Below are 19,940 nucleotides of genomic sequence, written 5' to 3' on the forward strand. Positions count from 1 at the left end.
TGTTATAAATTTGTTAAAATTGTATCAACACCTGTTATAATTATGTTATGGCTAGAGCAATTTCAGTTATATTTTGTGTTATTTTAACACCTAACCGGCGATTTTTATAACTCATTCTGTTATGAAAAATCTTTGAAATAAATAACTCAATCGGTTATAATTTTGTAATGCCTTTCTGATCGGGAACAGATCTAGGAGTATGTGCACAGGACGAAAGACTCCCGGCCCCTGACCTCCAAGAGATTGAGCAGGAGGTTGGCCAGTTGAAAAACAACAAAGCCGCTGCAGCCGCGGCGTATGATACAATCGATAGAGAACAGCTATGGCAGATTATGCACGAATATGGATTCCCGGATAAACTTTTACGGTTGATCAAGGCGACGATGGATCGAGTGATGTGCGTAGTTCGAGTATCAGGGACACTCTCGAGTCCCTTCGAATCTCGCAGAGGATTACGGCAAGGTGATGGTCTTTCGTGCTTGCTGTTCAACATTGCTTTAGAGGGGGGTGTAATTAGGAGAGCGGGGATAAACACGAGTGGAACGATTTTCACGAAGTCCGTTCAGCTGCTTGATGATATTGATATTATTGCTCGTAAATTTGAGAGGAAACGTACATCCGACTAAAGAATGAAGCCAGGCGAATCGAATTAGTCATTAATGTGTCGAAGACAAAGTACCTGATGGCAAAGGGCTCCAGGGAGGAATCACCGCACCCGCCACACCGAATTTATATCGACGGTGATGAAATCGAGGCGGTTGAAAAATTCGTGTACTTGGGTTCACTGGTGAGCGCAGAGAACGACACCAGCAGAGAAATTCAGAGGCGCATTGTGGCAGGAAACCGTGCCTACTTTGGACTCCGCAGAACTCTACGATCGAATAAAGTTCGCCGTAACACGAAGTTAACAATCTACAAACGAAGCATGGATCCTACGTGCAGAGGACCAACGCGCCCTTGGAGTTTTCGAACGGAAGATGTTGCGTACCATCTACGGCGGAGTGCAGATGGAAGACCGGACTTGGAGAAGGCGAATGAACCACGAACTGCATCAGCTGCTGAGAAAATCAACCATCGTCCACACCACGCAAATCGGGAGGCTATGTTGGGCGGGTCACGTCATCAGGATGTCGGATACCTACCCGAATCAAATGGTTCTCGAGAGTCATCCGACCGGTACAAGAAGACGTGGCAGCGAGCTAGGTGGGTCGACCAAGTGGAGGACGATCTGCGGACCCTAAACAGAGTGCGGAGCTGGAGACAAACAGCCATGGACCGAGTGGAATGGAGACGGCTACTATGTACAGCAGAGGCCACCCCGGCCTTAGCCTGATCGGTAAGGTAGGTAAGTTCAGAGTTAATATATGTTATTCATGTCAATGTAATTTATGGATCACCGTATAGTATACACTACTAACTTGAATTGGGAACCACTGCACCCAAAGGGATCTCTTGGGAAGAACGGACAGTTATTGGATCCGACCGACCATCACCACCGCCAAGAAGTAGCATCGCTTGCCACCGCGACCGCACATCTCCGAACGTTTAAACTTCAGGGCCAAGCGATGCGGTCGGTCATGTGAATACATATTTCCATCCACGGCGATCCAGCCAGTTAGCCCAGAAGCGATGCTAGTGTGCCAAAAGACAACCAAGCAACGATGAAGGGCAGCTGGGCTGGCTGGGAACTGCGCGTTGATGCTTACATGCTGCATACCACATCACATCAGTGATCAGTGTCGTCGTCGTCGCCATCGTCAGTTGGTTGGTTAGATGGTGGCTTGATGGCGGCCAGCACCATTGAAGATGACGACGGCGCACACTGGGGCAGGATTGAAAATACACGGAAAAAACCTCTAGCTCGTCGAGATGTCGAGATACGCACTTGGTGTCTTCAGAGAAAATATTTCTATGAACAAGGTCGATATTCTGAACGGTAGTATATTTTTCTTACGTTATTCGCATAAAAGTCCTATAAGCCATTTTGGCCATCTTTCATTTTAGCGGTATGGTGTCTTCGGCAAAGTTGTTCGGCTATTTATGCTAAAAAAGTTTGCCGAAGACGTCAAATTTCCAAAGCCTACTGTTCTTGAGATATTAGTCGTTTTAGAAAATACCTACCTAAAATCGAGTTTTTACATTAAATTACGTTTGTAAACAAATTTAATGTCCGTTTTCGAGTTATAATAATGAAAAATACTAAAATAAAACATATGTAAAATAAATTAGTTGGAAAAAACAAAATATGCATTGATTTTTCATAGAAAGTTCCTGAAAATCACGCAAAATGTATATAGGACGTTCTTGCAGTCGGGCAAGTTCGGGCAAGTTTTTTCATCGGCGATCACCTAAAAAATACATAAGCTTTCATGTAATTTTTTTTCACCGACATGATATTTGATGATTTTTTTTAAATAGCGTTCAAAGTTTACTGTTTTGTGTGAATTAGTACAACATTTTTGCACATATTTTACCATGTTGTATGTTGCCAAGTGAACCATGAGAAGTATAAATGCAATCTAGTTACAGGTTTAGTCATTTTTAAGCTCCAAACAAATTGTAAAACACAAAAATGTCCTAAACTCGCCATTTAGCCTTGGTTTTATCATTATCTTATATAATTTTATTTAATAGAATTATTTTTTATGTGTTCAATGATCTAAAAACTCACTTTTATTGGCGTTTAGAACATTTTTGTGTTTTACAATTTGTTTGGAGCTTAAATATGACTAAACCTGTAAGTAGATTGCATTTATACTTCTCATGGTTCACTTGGCAACATACAACATGGTAAAATATGTGCAAAAATGTTGTACTAATTCACACAAAACAGTAAACTTTGAACGCTATTTAAAAAAAATCATCAAATATCATGTCGGTGAAAAAAATTTACTTGAAAGCTTATGTATTTTTTAGGTGATCGCCGATGAAAAAACTTGCCCGAACTTGCCCGATTGCAAGAACGTCCTATATACATTTTGCGTGATTTTCAGGAACTTTCTATGAAAAATCAATGCATATTTTGTTTTTTTCCAACTAATTTATTTTACATATGTTTTATTTTAGTATTTTTCATTATTATAACTCGAAAACGGACATTTAATTTGTTTACAAACGTAATTTAATGAAAAAACTCGATTTTAGGTAGGTATTTTATAAAACGACTAATATCTCAAGAACAGTAGGCTTTGGAAATTTGACGTCTTCGGCAAACTTTTTTAGCATAAATAGCCGAACAACTTTGCCGAAGACACCATACCGCTAAAATGAAAGATGGCCAAAATGGCTTATAGGACTTTTATGCGAATAACGTAAGAAAAATATACTACCGTTCAGAATATCGACCTTGTTCATAGAAATATTTTCTCTGAAGACACCAAGTGCGTATCTCGACATCTCGACGAGCTAGAGGTTTTTTCCGTGTATTTTCAATCCTGCCCCAGTGTGCGGCGATGCTTCATTAGCATATGGGAATGTGTACGACGACGACGTTCCGTGCGGTCGAAGGTACCTACATAGAGATATGGATGTGCTAAAAAAAGAACCACAATGAAGGCAACGGATGGGGCCGCATCGCCGCATAGCTGGACATCATATTCCGCACGTTCTTAATTAAAACTCATCAGCATAAACGCACTCTTGGGAGTGGTTTCCATCATTCGGCGTGCAAGTTACGGTGTACGCGAAGAATGCACTGGGGACAAATGGTAGCTGCTGAATGAGTAGCTGTATGTAGTGCCATTGAAAAACTTGTTCTCCGAGTAGTGTGAGATGAAGAACACGATAGCACATAATTGTCTTCCGAGTACAATTTCGACCATGTCTTGATTGAAGATTACACAAATAATAAACATATGCTTTGTAGAAGTTAATTTGATTTCATTGCTCATAGTAGCTCAATATTCAAATATACACCGACTACACGATAATGGGTCGCCCACAGTTAATGAATCACCTGATGACGAAATCACAAGGTAACAATATCACAAAACCTCCAAAAAGTACTTTTGCTGATAGAGAACAATATAAAAACCTGAAGATTCATGTTTCTGAAGTCAGTTTCACTGAATAAGCGTTTACCGAGTACTCAAAAATGCAGTTGTGCTTGGACAGTTACATACCTATCAAATGATACGAAGCTCCATAACCTGACTCACAGCTATCATGAAAACAGACGAATCAGCTTGCTGAATATTCGCCATGATAGCTGAGTCCGCAGTGGCCAGTCAATGCTTTGACCAGAATGCTGTAATTCTGCTTAGACAGATTTTTAAGATACTTCGCCACCCTTGGAGATGGCTCAGTACAATACAATTTTGTTTGACGACATGACTCCAAACTTTTCCAATATTGTCTGTGTTGAGTGGCAGCCCAGGTCTGAAGCTTTATCCAACACTTCGATATCGGAATAGCTGGCTCAGAGCCAATGAAGTCATGTGATGCTCCAGTACGAGCTAACTCATCAGCCAATTCATTTCCAGCGACGGAAGAATGGCCAGGTACCCATACAAGGTGAACAGCGTTTGCTGAATTCAGCTCCTCGATTTGAGTTCGACAAGCGATAACTATCTTCGACCTGGAGTTGGCCGAAGCAAGTGCTTCAATAGCAGACTTGCTATCTGAACAGAAGTATATTACTTTGCCCATTACGTGCTGCTGAAGTGCTGATTGCATTCCGCACATAAGAGCAAAGATTTCGGCCTGAAAAACGGTGCAGTGTCTACCAAGTGAATAAGACTGATGCAGCCTTAGCTCACGAGAATAAACACCAGCACCTGCTCGACCTTCGAGAAGGGATCCATCAGTGTAACATACGATGCCGTCTGAAATACTTCTTTCCAGATATCCAGATGTCTACTCTTCTACTCTTCTTCCGGGAAGGGAATTTCGTGGAAAATGTCCTATATGGAAAATTACAAGGAATTGTAAGATCACTTGGTACAAGGACAACTTTGTCCCAATTAACCAAATGTGGAAACAACGAGATGTGTGTTGAACTACGGTTCACAGGAGTTTCCTCTAGTAAACCGAGTACCCATAGGCGGTAAGTGCAAGAAAGTGCTTCTTGTTTGAGATGAATGTGTAGTAGGGCAACGTCAAAAAGAATTTCGAGCGCTGCCGTAGGAAATGAAGAGAACGCTCCAGACATCGCCATTAAGCACATCCTTTGGAGATAGCCTAACTTTGATTGGACCGTTCTCATTTCACCCTTTTGCCACCACACAAGACATCCATAGGCCAATATTGGCCGAACAACAGTTGTGTAGATCAATTTGACATACCTGGGTTTAAGACCCCAAGTTGTACCAAAGGTTCGCCGGCATTGCCCGAAGGCCATACAAGCTTTCTTGATTCTGAACTCAATGTGAGGTGTCCAGGAAAGCTTGGAATCAAGAATGACTCCAACGTACTTTAGCTGTTCAGTCACATCGATTCCAGTATCAAAGAGACGCAAAGGTCGATGGCCATTACGGTTTCGACTTTCCGTATAAAAAACAATAAATGTTTTACTCGGATTAACCGAAAGGCCATATTGGCGACACCAACCCTCAACTACCTGAAGGGCGCTTTGCATCAGGTCGAAAAGGGTGGTGATACACATACCAACTAACAATGCTAGGTTGTCGTCGGCAAAACCATACGTAGGAAAACCGCCATTATTGAGTTGCCTCAATAGCGTATCTGCAACGAGATTCCACAAAAGCGGTGACAAGACTCCCCCTTGGGGGCATCCACAAACACTCAATTTCCTAATCCCTGCTAGACGCAATGCCGAGAAGAGGTATCGATTTTTGAGCATTTTGAAATCATTGGAGATATGCCATGACTCTGTGCGGCTTCCAATATGGCATCCAAAGGCACATTGTCAAAGGCACCTTCGATATCTAAGAAAACACCCAGACAAGACTACTTTTGAGCGAATGCTTTCTCGATGTCGTAAACAACCTTGTGTAAAAGAGTCACAGTGGACTTACCAGATTGGTAGGCATGTTGGTTCACATGAAGAGGCACGTTGGTCAGATGAACATGACGGATGTGATGATCCACAATGCGTTCTAAGCATTTCAGAAGAAAAGAGGCCAAACTGATTGGTCTGAAACTCTTTGCTTCTTCATACGACGCACGACCCACTTTCGGAATAAACTTCACAGTAATATCCCGCCAGGATTTGGGAATATACCCTGTAGCAAAACTGCAAACAAGTATTTTTTCAAAACATGTTTGAAATGATCAAATTCCTTTTGAAGCAAAATAGGATAAATCCCATCTGCCCCAGGAGATTTGAAAAGAGCAAAACTATTTGATGCCCACTTAATCGATTCTATAGTTATGGTACTCGAGCCGAAGTTAAAAAATCATAACTATAAGAAAAGAGGATCTATGACATTTGGTCGAAAGACATTTGGTCGAATGACGTTTGGTCGAATGACATTTAGTCGAAAGTAAATTTGGTCGAACGGACATTTGGTCGAATGGACATTTGGTCGAAACCCATTTTGTGGAAGAAGAAGCATATGACATTTAGTCGAATGAACAATTCGTCGAATGGACATCTGGTCGAAAGGCACTAACTGATGAATAGAGTTTTGAGTGGAAAATAATATTCAGCATCTTTGTTCGCTTTCAGTTCAAATGCAGCACTGCGTTAAAGAACAGCCTATGTTTGAAAGAAGGAAAAATCTCTGATGAAAAATTCTGCAGCCATAAGATCCAAATACAAAGCGGAAGAGCAGCTTGTGTTCAAAAGGAGAAATTTCTTCTAAAACATTCAGATGTTGGTAAAGGAAAACGCAATGAAATGATTAAACGTGAAATAATAGCCTATGTTTCAAAGAAGGAAAAATACACGATAAAAAGACAGCAGTTATAATATTCAAACACAGTAGAAATACGAAACTTGAAAGAACAGGATATGTTGAAAAGAAGGAGAAACCTTTGATGGAAAAGCCAGTATGTTCTACACAAAAACGCAATGAAATGATGAAACTTGAAAGAAGAGCCGATATTAAAAATAATGAGAAATCTTCGATAGAAAATCAACTACTTCAACAATGCCAATGAAAAATACACTGCACTAAAATATTTGCTATTTATTGTTTAATATTATTAAATACGATTAAATTGATATACGACCAAACGTACTTTCAACCAAATAAGTTCAGTATGTAACATATAAATTATGATACCGAAATCTATATTATTTTTCACTCAAATCTCTTTCATCAGTTAGTACCTTTCGACCAGATGTCCATTCGACGAATTGTCCATTCGACTAAATGTCATATGCTTCTTCTTCCACAAAATGGGTTTCGACCAAATGTCCATTCGACTAAATGTCCTTTCGACCAAATGTACTTTCGACCAAATGTCATTCGACCAAACGTCATTCGACCAAATGTCATTCGACCAAATGTCCTAAAGCCTCTTTCATCAGTTAGTACCTTTCGACCAGATGTCCATTCGACGAATTGTCCATTCGACTAAATGTCATATGCTTCTTCTTCCACAAAATGGGTTTCGACCAAATGTCCATTCGACTAAATGTCCTTTCGACCAAATGTACTTTCGACCAAATGTCATTCGACCAAACGTCATTCGACCAAATGTCATTCGACCAAATGTCCTAAAGCCAAGAAAAGACATCAGGTTCATCCGAAGATGTAATTTCCACACATTCGGGGAAGTGTGTGTTGAATAAGCATTCCAGAACTTCCTCATGAAAGGAAGTAAAACCGCCATTTGGTAAACGAAGCTCGTTCACTCGGAAATCCTTAGTTTTCGCAAGGATTTTGTTTAACCGAATGACTTCACTGAAACTTTAGGCCTTGCGAGCAGACCTAAAAGCCTCCGATCCAACCAAACGTCGTCTGTTCTAACTCTTTCTACATTGTTTCCTGAGTCTCGCCATATCAGAGTTCCATCGAGGGGTTCCTTTTTTGGTTATCACAGCCCCTAGAGGGCAAGCTTCTTCAAAAGCTTTCATGATGAAGGTCGTTGTAGTATCAACGGCATCTTCAATATCACTTGGAGTGTCAATGGATGGTGAGTGTCCTTGTAACTAAATCAGTAAAGAGATCCCAGTTAGTTGACCGGAGATTCTTGAAACACAAAGTTCGCGGATAATATTCAAATGATCAAGATTCTTTATCTGACACATGCCAATTGGTCAACTAGTGACTAAATCTACTAAGAGCAAAGCGTTATGTCTAACACTTCCTCTCTGGCAGATACCATGAAGCTTGGTCGATTGCTTATGTTAAGTAATCCAATATCTGTACTACTTAAGTATCAAACTGGAGCCTCTCAAGTAATGGTCTGAGCTGCCCCAGATGATATGGTGAGCATTAGCATCACTGCCAACCGCGGAAGGCCATTTTAAGGGCAATTTGCGATGACTTGTTTGAAAACATTCGTAGGGGATGGTTCACCGTGCGGTAAATAAGCCGAACCAAAGGCATATTTCCTACAGAGGTTTTCAGCAGATACATCAATTATGACAGCACATACATCTCTGGTGATTAATTCAGAGACAAGTATAACAACAAGCATTGTTGTCAAGCACACACGCTCGAGGCATGGCACGCGAGTGTGCTATTTTATTTTTACTGAAAGTATCAAACATCGGCTTCATAAGATAGAAAATCTTCTTACGAAAGTAAGGTTCTTAGACTAAGACCACTTGGGCTGTGCCATTTTGTATTAATCTCTATAGATTGATCGTTGCTGTTATTTTTTGCTAAATATTGATCTGAGCATCACCATGAGTGCTCAATATTGAAAATAGATAATTAAAATTATTGGGTAAGGTAAAATTAAAAGCTTAAAATAAAGAAGTTCTACAAAAATAGACTAACTTCGTATTCCGCCAAACACTAGATAACAAATTGAATAGGCACAATCGTCTCACAAACAGAACGTGTCATTCCTTCACCACCGAGTGGGAAACAAACCTACACCCGATGGCGTGCGCCACCAACATCACGAGCACATAATTCCCTTTCCTTCGAACCTTTGTTGGATTATATTCATCAAGAACTTAAAGAAATAACTTTGGATTCAGCCACATTCACTGTCTCCATTATTTCATAGCCCTCTTCTTGAAACAAAATCTTCAATAATTAAGCCGAAACATATATATTTCACTCAATACCATAAAGCAACCCTCCATTAATCCAGATGCAAAAACTTTTGACCTCCCTTTCCGTAAATCCACCCAAATTCAATTAATTTGCCAAAGTTACAATCCGTACTTACCGGCTGGTTGGCGTTCCTCGCCGATCTCATGAACAGAAGGTTAATCCGCTCGATCCGTTCGGACGTTCGGCAAGCTCAACTTTTAACTGTGCAATCCTCGCTTTTTGGGGTCACCAGTCTGCTCGTTTCCCAATAAAATGCTTAACGACTCCCGATACTCGCATCAATTAAATTTCACCATAGAAACCCCTCCCGGACTGAAATCCGAGCTGCGTTGTTTTGCCACAACTAACAATCGTGCACCGATTGGGAAAAACTTTTATATGACTTGGTTTAGAGCGAACATGAACATGAACTCTTCTCGTAAAATTTTTCACTGCCGTGTGCTAAGATTGCGCTCCGCTCACTAGTTATATCTTCCTTTTTTACGATTTGCCAACAATTGTATGATTTTCAGATAGTTGCACTCGATGAAATTTCACTTAGGGGCAATAAATTTTCTTCGAAAATAGTTGACTCCTAGAATTTATTTGCTCTCGGGAGCCAGACTTTTCTGCACTTAAATTTCGCTTACATCGGCACAACAACAAGCTTTTCACTACTGTTTCACCCACACCCCCGGAACACTAACTCTGCACACTGATGTTGATGATGCTGACACTCACTGCGCTGGTAACCAACGACGAGAACGATTAAGTTGACAGCGAATAAATCTTTTTCACTTCGCCAGACTTATTGCAGCAGCTAGAACGTATCGTCCGGGACATAAATCTAAATTCTTCGCATTAACTCGGAACCCGGCTTCACACACATGCACGTAACCTTCACTTTCTTCACATGGAAAAAAATGAGAGCTCCAAACTTCCTTTGTGTCGTCTCGAAAAAAAAACTTCGGTTTTTTTGCAACAGTTTGATGATAACAGTTATTTTTTATACACACAGCATTACACTTTACAGAGATGCAAACGAGGACGACGACGTTTGCGCTGGAAATATGGACTATGTACGTTGAATATTTGCTCTGAAGACGATGAGAAGCTTGGCAGCTAATAATGGGATGTCACATACTAGGAGCAATCCGTTTTACGTTCCGATCGAGTCCTGTGAACAATAAAGAATTTGCAATTATAAATCTTGTAGAATGGTGTAAACTTCTTAAACTTTAACTTAAAGTTATTGGTGCAATTACAAACTACGATTAGCCATCTGTTCAAGATTTTCTAGTTTATGTATTTCCAGATTTTGATAAAGCTTCAATTGTGTATAAAATGCATAATTATGAAATTTATTAGCAGCCATTCCATGAAAAAAGAATAGACTCGAAAATACAACAAAAAGATTCGATATTGCTCAAATTCGGAAGGATCTTTACCAAAAAATAATCAGATCCGTATTTTTTTTTTGTTTCACCATTGCATTGAGGTGGCTTTGAAAATAGAGTGGTCATTTTTTTATTTTCAAACCGTCATAAGTTTTGAACCGATAGACCGATTTACAATATTTTTTCACAAATGGAAAGATTATTAGATCTTGATATTAGAAAATAAAATTGCAAAAAAATATTAGTAAACTTGAAATTGCCAAATCGGTCAAAATGTCTTATATGATTCACACCAAGACTTACACAATATTGGACCAAACGGACTATATTTTTAATTTTTTTTAACGATTTTTTTACAAAGCATATCGAAAAATTAGAGATGAGGGGATAAGATGCAAAGGGGTGTAAGTAACAAAAACCCACTTTCGAGTAAATGAGGTTTAAAGTTTTTCACCAATTTTTCATCCCATATAAGGCGTATACAAATTTAATTTTGACTTTTTGTCTCCCCCCACCCCCACCTTCAAAAATTTTTAGCAGGATTTTGCATTTTGAGGGGGCAGATAAAAAAATATTTAACAAAATATCGGGTCTAGCTAAAAATTCTTTAAGAAATCCGATGAGTTTTTAATAATTTTCAGATTAAATTCTTTATTATTTTTATCCCCCCCCCTCGACCAGCCCATAAGTGGTGGGACAAAAAGTGAAATAAATATTTGTAACGGCCTAAATTGTGGAAAGTTTGGACCTAATTTTCTCCGCGTTATTGTTATGTTTCTAAGTATCGTAGAAACAATCTTAAAAATCTCCTAAAAACTAGAAATCTGGATATGCTCAGCTCAAAATTGACAAAATGGTTACTTACACCCCTTTGTATCTGGGGCCCTCAAATGTTCTCCAGGCCGTTTTTGAGCCGATTTTTTTTTTAATTTCAAATATTGTGCTCATTTGCTAATAGAATGACCATGCGCCTCCATACCTTTAAAATAGCCGTTTATTTGATTTCTTATTTATTTATTTTTTATCATCCGAATTCACCTGCTGCAAAGTAATAATCCTCATGAATTTCTTCAGGCATTCCTTCAGAAGTTCCTATTGAATTCCTCCATAAATTCCTTCTGAGTTTCCTACGGAAGTTTTTTCTAAGATTTTCCTAAAGTTCTATCTGAGACTCATTTTGGAGCTCATGTTGGAATTCCTCCAGGAGTGCTTTCAAAGGTTGATCTAAGAGTTCTTTCTACGATTTCTCCAAATGTTCGTTCAGGGATTCCCAGGAGTTCATACTAAAATTACTCCAAAAGCTTCTTTTGGTGTCCTCTAGGAGTTCATTCTATGAATCCTCATGAAGCTTTTTTTGATGCGTCAAGAAGTTCCTTTTAGGATTTCCTTTTATGAGAATTCCTCCAGCAGTTCCTTCTGGAAATTCTTCAAAAGTTTCTTCTGTGATTTTCTCAAGGAGTTCTTTCTGAGATTCCTCAAGAAGTTTCTTGAAGTCTTTTGTTGATTTCCCAAAACCTCCTTCGAGGATTCGCTCAAAAGTCTCTTTACGAATACCCCCTTGGAGTTTCTTCTGGGATTCCTCAAATATTTTCCAAGATTTACCAAGAGTAACTTCTGGGATTCTTCCAAGAGTTGCTTCAAAGTTTCCTCCTCCTGGAAATTTCAACCGTGATTTCTTCCGGTATTTCGGATCTCCTTCCTTTTACTATTTCTTCAAGAGCCTTTTGTGATTCTTCAAGGAGTTTCTTCTAATATTCCGAAGTTTTTTATGAGATTCCTAAAAAGTTTCCATCTTGAATGCATTCAGGAGCACCAGGATCCTTCTGAAATTATTTTAGTGATTCCTTTAGAAATTCTTTCCGAAAGGTTCCTTAAGGGAACGGTTTTTTTTTAATGTCTTCAGTACAACTTTTTCCGGAAATCCCAGAAGGATTCCCGTAGAAATGTAATCACAGAAGCAGCTTTTGCAGCAAACCCAAAACGAACATCAGAGGAATTAATACAAAACTGTTGGAGGAATTCTATAAAAAAAAACAATGATGTTTATCGAAGGAAGAACGCCGGAAGACGATTCCTAAGTAATACCAGAGGTTCCTAAAAGAATTCCGGAATAAGTTTTGAAAGAATCTCACAAGAAATTTTTCCTGGATGAAACCAAGAAAGAATTCCTGGAATGTATGGAAGAAACTCCTTAAGCAATTCCAGCAAGAACTTCTGGGGGGAACCTGGAAAATTTTCAGGGTGAAATTCCTGATAGGATCCCACAAGGAACTTCTGGTGTAATCTTCGGAAAAAAATGCTGAAGGAATCCCTGAAAAAAGTATGGGAGATTTTCATGAAGGAATGTAGAAAGAGTTCCAGGTGGAATCCCGATAAGAGTTGATCAAAAAATCTTGCAAGAAATTCTTGGCGGAATCCAGAAAACATCTCCTGTCTACAATCCAAGAAAGAAAAAAGTATACATAGTTTAAGCTTTAATAGTTTTCCGTCACACTTGCTTAAAAGAGCCATGATGCTCATTGAAAGGTGCAGAATTACTTCTAACAAGTAAAAGATTGATTGTCAATTGCAGTTAACGAAAACATGAGTGTGTGTTTGCCTGTTGAAGGAAAATTCTTGGTTTTTTTAGGCGATATCGCCTCCTCTGGACTTTTCCCTGGTTTAAAAAAGAGAAATGAATGAAACCTTTCAAGCTAATATCGCATCAGAAAGCGTCTTCTTTTTAAAGATAACACAGCGCAACATTTTTTTTGTCTCAAGAACAAATTTATGTGTCTCCGAAGGATTTTGGGCCGCTGAATCCAAATCCGGGCTCAGATTTGCTCTAATACGTCACAATTTTGAGCTATACCTCAATTTACAGGGCAAAATATGCGATTTTTGGCTTTTTTGACTGCAAGCCATTAAGCATGGAAATATTTTTTTTAAGCAATCAAAGGGTTAATTGGTCAATTAACATCTATATTAACGACTCATGCAAAATATTTCGATTTACCTAATCAAATTTGATAGATAAGCATTTTATGTTAGTATGAAAACTTGCATGCAACTTTTGGAGGATGAGTTGTATGGGAAATATCGTACCTAACATAAATCGCTTATAACTATCAAATTCGATTTGATAAAACGAAATATTTTGCATGAGTCATTAATTTAGATGTTAATTGACCAATTAACCCTTTGATTGCTTAAAAAAAATATTTCCATGCTTAATTGCTTGCAGTCAAAAAAGTCCAAAATCGCCTATTTTGCCGTATAAATTGAGGTATAGCTCAAAATTCTGACGTGTTGGAGCAAATCTGAGCCCAGATTCAGATTCAGGGGTCCAAAATCTGTCAGAGACACATAAGTTTGCTCTTGAGACAGACCAAAAGTACATTTTTGTTACGCTGTTAACTCAAGAAATATCCCCAGGGATTCAGAGATCTATCCAGGGTTTATTATAGAAATTTTACTTGGTATTCTTTCTCTTGGGATTCCTGCTAAGATTCCTCTAGGGATTTTTCAAGTGATTGCTTTACCGATTCTTCCATAGATTTTCCATGTATTCCTTAATGATTTACCCTAGAAAATTGCTTCAATTCTTTCTCTGAGTTTATAGAGATTTCCCAGGGATTTCTCTTAAAATACCTCAATGAATTTCTCCAAGGATTTGTCTAGGTATTCCTGCTTCAAGTACTCGTTCAGAAATTCCGCTTCAGATACGTTAGATTTCACCGATTAATTTCCCTTGGGGTCCGTTCAAAAATTCCTTTTGGAATTCATCTAGGAACACTTCCTAGAATAATCCCAGGTTTTTTTTTGCAGGGATTTGTACGCGAATTTCTGCTAGGATCTATCCAGCCGTTCTCTTGCGATTCCTTGAGGAATTCTGATGTGTAATCTTCAAGGAAAGTTTCCAGAGTTTTTTTTCAGAAAGTCTTGTTGAAATTTGTCAAGAAACCTCCTTCTTCGCCAGAAATACTAGTAAAAATTTCTCTTGCAATTCCTGCTGGGTTTCTTTGAGAGATTGCTCTGGGATACCACCGGGAACATCTAGCTGGACTCCTTCAAGGTTTTCACTAGGCTTTCTCCAGAAGTCTATCCATGAATCAATCAAGATTCTGTAAATGTAATCAATGTAGTGCTCTTTCCGGATATATTAGCTGGCCAGTATGTCTGGAATTGACGTAAAAATTTCAATCATTTGAGGGCAAAGCGCGTTTTATTGACGAATTGACAGATACATTTGTGAAAACAAAAATCACTTGGTTTGGTGAGATTCGTACCGACAACTCCATGTCAGTTGTCCGGCAATTTAACCAACTTAGCCAAAAAGCAAAATACGATTTTATGGAATAGAAAGTCAAATTGGATTCAAGCTACTACATTAACTGTGTTCATTGGCCACGAGAATACGAGCAATGAACATCTAAAGCTGAAAGTAGAGATAAAGTTGTGAAAGACGGACGCGGTTACTCCCAAATCCCATTGTTTTCTCATCTAACAATAACTCCCACTACTGTGCAGAATTATTCTCTTTCCTCTGCCCTCCACTCGCCACTATTATGACTGATCAAACAGTATTGTAATGATTAAAATTGATTTGAAAAAGTCAAAATATAAATATCCCGATTTCGTCAACTTGAAGTTCAACCAGAGTGTTAGTTGAGTGTATTTTTTAATAACTTTATATTGATTAATTATATTCGATCGATTACACTGCTCGACAAAATTTAACAAAATTTAGTGTTATGGGATGAAAAAAAAATAACAGGGGTTTGGGATCCTAGAAGTGTCATAGTGAAAGAATTTTTGAAAAATATTGGACCGGGCCTTCACAGTTTAAAACCGAAGTTTGTATGGAGAACTTGGGGTGTTCAATTGATATGTGCATTAGAACGTGCCGTGCATATTTTTAAGCGTTTTCTGTATTTGGGTTAGATTCGTTATTGTTTAACGCCTAAAAATATGAACTATGAACAGCGCGTTCTAATGCACATATCAATTGAACACCCCAAGTTCTCCATACAAACTTCGGTTTTAAACTGTGAAGGCCCGATCCAATATTTTTCAAAAATTCTTTCACTATGATACTTGTAGGGTCCCAAACCCCTGTTATTTTTTTCTCATCCCATAACAAAATTTATTGTTGAACGGTTTTATTTACAATTTTTTACCGACTCCTCAACATCGATTTTAAAGTTATGCAAGTTTCCAGATTCAACATGAATTTCAAGGTTTCTTGTTCAACTCAATCAAAATGGAACCTAGATCTGAATATTTTCGAAAACCGGTTTTGTATCAATCTCGAAACCAACCGAGATCTCCCAGAGAACTGAGTGCATATCGAAAGTAACAATAGGACACAAAATCAAAATTAGACAAATCTTGCAAAGACAGACAAAAAAAGCGTATCTTGTGGAATACTGAAAGAAATTCTAAAACAAAAACAACTTAGAAACCAATTTTTTTCTACATAAAAATTCCCATTCTATGCCTTTTGAGTGAACATTCGTATTGGACTAACTTATTTTGACTGAGTATGTTAAACAATCACAAATATATTTACCTAATTATGCCGAGCTTGTGGTAATCTGTCTCAAAATTTTGGGCAAGCCTGTACTAGTCCCTAGCTGTTCAAGTCTAAAATGTTAGACAAGAAGATCGTTGTTGTGATAGTGTTGTTCATCATCTGTTAATTTCAACTGCTATTCCATTTCTCTCGTTGCTTATTGGCGGTTCTATCCACCATTTAATGCGATTTTTGTTCCATACCTTTCTCTTCCTCCCAATTTAAAAAGTGTAAGATTTGTGAAAAAAAAGTCAATGAAAAGATTATTATATAAAGTCATGCAGTGGTTCATCCTAGAAAATTGCATCAAAAACTAGAAAATAAAATTAAAAATATGAAAAAAAAAATACGATTGAGAAGTGTTGACAGACCTTGGCAAAAACCCGCTGAAACTCCCTGGAATCCCTAAAACAACACCATGTAACATTAGGGTGGCCCACACTTATATGAAAAACAAAAATTTCGAAAATGCCAAGTCTTACCTCCTAAATCAGTTGTTTTGAACTCCCAGAAACTACGTTAAAAATTTGAGCAAAATCGGTTGAGCCTAAGGGGGCGTTTTGAACGCTTGAAGTTTGTATGGGAAAACTTGGCCAAATGTATGCAGAAATTTTAAGTTTTCGAATTTAGCCGCTAGGTGGCGCTGTAAGCGTTCAATAAATAAAGCCTTTGGTATTTTTGTAGGTGACTATATACCAAACAACTTTGTCGAAGACCTCAAAGTGATCCAACGTCTGTGAAAAAAGTTATACCCTAGGCAAAGTGAGGCAAAGAATTGAGATTTCATTATTGATATTATTCCTTTACATGTACTGGAAAAATATTAATAATGTTTCACCTCACCTTACCTAGGGTATAACTTTTTTCACAGACGTTGGATCACTTTGCGGTCTTCGACAAAGTTGTTTGGCATATAGTCACCTACGATAATACCAAAGGGTTTGATTATTGAACAATTACAGCGCCACCTAGCGGCAAAATTCGAAAACTTAAAATTTCTGCATACATTTGGCCAAGTTTTCCCATACAAACTTCAAGCGTTTTGAGCGCCCCCTTAGGCTCAACCGATTTTGCTCAAATTTTGAACGTAGCTTCTGGGAGTCCAAAACAACTAATTTATGAGGTAAGACTTGGCATTTTTCGAAATTTTTGTTTTTCATATAAGTGTGGGCCACTTTAATGTAACATCCTTAAATGCTCTTTAGGCAAACTGTTCCACTGCTTCCTTTAGCCTCCAAAGGTTTCTAACACTTCCTAAAAGGCCCTTAAATCCCCCAGAAAAATTCCTTAATCAACCCTGTAAGCCCCTGAAACCAACCCCAAAAATACTCTGAAAGATCGTGATTCAGCCCTAAAAATTTCTGACAAGCCTTGAAACTCTCCTGGAAAACCCTGATGCTCCCTAAACTAGCTCAAAACCCTCCATCAAATTCTCATAAGGCGCTGTCCATAAACTACGTAGACTCCGTAGTTTTTGTTCATACAAAAAATTTGAAAATTTGTATGGAGCGTAGACTTCGGCCTAAACCCCCATAGAGTCTACGTAGTTTATGGACAGGCCCTAAATGTCACGTAAACCCTTGAAACCATTGAACCATTGAAACGCCAAAGGTACCTCTCAAAGCCCACTGAAACTCATTGAAATACAATAAAATACCTCCAAAGAATCCACCGGAACCTCCTTGACATTTTCTTAAACAACCTGAAAAAGTTTAATGCCCTCTGGATCCCCTTTGAAATCTTAAGAAGCCTTTGCAACGATTCTGTAAGTTCCATGTAACCCCCAGACCATTCTGGAACTCTGAAAACTCCCAAAAAATCCTCCTGGAACTCATTTTCAAAACTTTCTGAGACCCTATATCGCTCCCTTTTAATACTTTGCCTCTCTTACATAGATCAACCTGGTAAGTTCCTTTTTGCTCTTCAATTTAAACGTCCCGCCGAGCCCTGTCACCATGGGCACCGTCAATATTGCATTTTCTTATATAGAGTCTGGTTGTCTGGTTTGGGCAAGCAGGCCTATTTTGGGCACTAACTGCGCTCTATCTAAGACGATTTTGTACGCAGTGGCTAGGAGAGGTCATGCGGGGTTTCAGAGGGATTTAAGGAAGCGGGAGGGAACTCAAAGGTGCTTCAAGGCGTTTCAGGGCATTTCAGGTTGTAGGTCGGGTTCTAGAAGTCTTACATACTTTCAGGTGAGATGCACGGGGGTTTCAGAAGCATTTTACCCAAGTAACATCTTCAACCAAATAGACTAGGAGAGGTTCATAGAAACATCATAAAATCATAATAAATAGTATACTTATTGTAAATATATTTTATAACTATTCTCAAAATCTCTACAAGACTAATTGGTCATCAAAATTTTACTTGGACGATTCAGAAGGTTGTAGAGTGGTTTTCGGGGGCTTCATTGTCTCTCATGCAAGTTGCACGAGGGCTCAGGGAATTTCAAGGCATTTCAAAGCGTGCATTTTCAGGGGCTTTCTAGGCTCTCAGTTGCGCTTTACGGGAGTTACAGGGGAGGGGGGGATTTAGAAGCAGTTCAAATGACCTATACTCAAAAAAGTTCTTGGAAACAGATATTGAACTCACTGCTTGGTAGTACATAGTTACATGAGACTGTACAAGCATGAATTTTATTCCAAGTTATGCGTGCGTGTAGATCCGGTGACTTTGCCGAAATTGGGAACAACCCCTTTCTTGGTGCCACTTCTGTGCACGAGCCTTTCTCGAGGTGGCCCTAGAGATTCTCAAAAGTCAATGTACATATGAAGAACAACTACATTTACTGTTATAGATTCAGACAGCAATGACAGTTTAGGTGGCCTGGAAAAAAAGGGGATTGTAACAGAAGGCTGAATGCACAAAAGGCTGAATACGAAAGGCTGAATTCAAGGAAGTGTAACATAAGGCTGAAATTACAAAAGGCTGAAAATTGAAAAGGCTGAAAATACAAAAATGCTTATCTAAGTTTTAGCACTTCTTCCTTTTCTTGGAGTAACGCCCGAAATGAGATCGAGCCTGCTTCTCAGCTTTGGCATATCGTATAACAGGCAAGAAGATACTCAATGCTATAGGGAGTCAAGAACATTTTTATAATGAAAAGTTCTTGATCCAAAAGCGAATCGTACGCGTAACCCTCAGCATGGGCCCTAGTTTCGAAACTGAGGTTATAGTGAAAAGGTTAATCGTGCATAGCAACGAGCACAAAAAGAAATTGGTAATGTTAATATCGTTAATTTATCCTTCTTTAAACATGAGCTTTTCTTTCGAGTCATGTTGTTTGGAGATTGTTGCATTACGGCTACTAAAACAATATCATCATAGATTTTTCCTTCCTTGAAATATATGATATTTTTTATTGAAAAATACTGTCTAAGTAGTGTAGGCGTTCAATAATTCATAGCGTTATGGCCAGTCGTAAAACTTTCCGATTCAGAGCATAGTAACTAAGGCATATTCCCCCAATCGTCAATCGTCAAGCTCAAGCCAAACCAATGCGAATTCCACAGCTGAGTTATCGACCAACAAGCAAATTTTCAAATAGATCGTAAAATCAATGAATGTATGTAATTATTCCCAACTGGAGTGATCTGTTTGTCTGCGTTGTTAGTATTGAGGTTAGCCTTTAGGCAGTTGCGTTGGAAAACTAGTCGAATCACTATTTCAGCCTTATATTATTTCAGCCTTTTGATTTATTCAGTCTTCTGTAATTTCAGCCTTTCGTGTTTCAGCCTTTTATTATTTCAGCCTTTCGTAATTCAGCCTTTTGTGCGTAACCCAAAAAATGTATATATTACAGCCATTCTGCAGAATCTTTTTTGTTTATTTATTCGTTAAGATTTGAAGAAAGGTTGAACCAATTTG

At 38.5% G+C, this 19,940-nt stretch overlaps 1 long non-coding RNA gene across 1 annotated transcript in view; it reads right to left on the reverse strand.

The window, feature by feature from the left end:
• The window catches only part of LOC134287851 (uncharacterized), a 171,083-nt gene extending 160,894 nt beyond the window's left edge, over nt 1-10,189 (reverse strand). Inside the window, exon 1 of the long non-coding RNA XR_009997588.1 lies at nt 9,256-10,189. This is a non-coding gene — a long non-coding RNA (uncharacterized LOC134287851). The remainder of the gene's footprint in view (nt 1-9,255) is intronic.
• Nucleotides 10,190-19,940: the final 9,751 nt, after the last annotated feature.

This window comes from Aedes albopictus, chromosome 2, assembly GCF_035046485.1.
Source record: "Aedes albopictus strain Foshan chromosome 2, AalbF5, whole genome shotgun sequence".
NCBI classification, from domain to species: domain Eukaryota; kingdom Metazoa; phylum Arthropoda; class Insecta; order Diptera; family Culicidae; genus Aedes; species Aedes albopictus.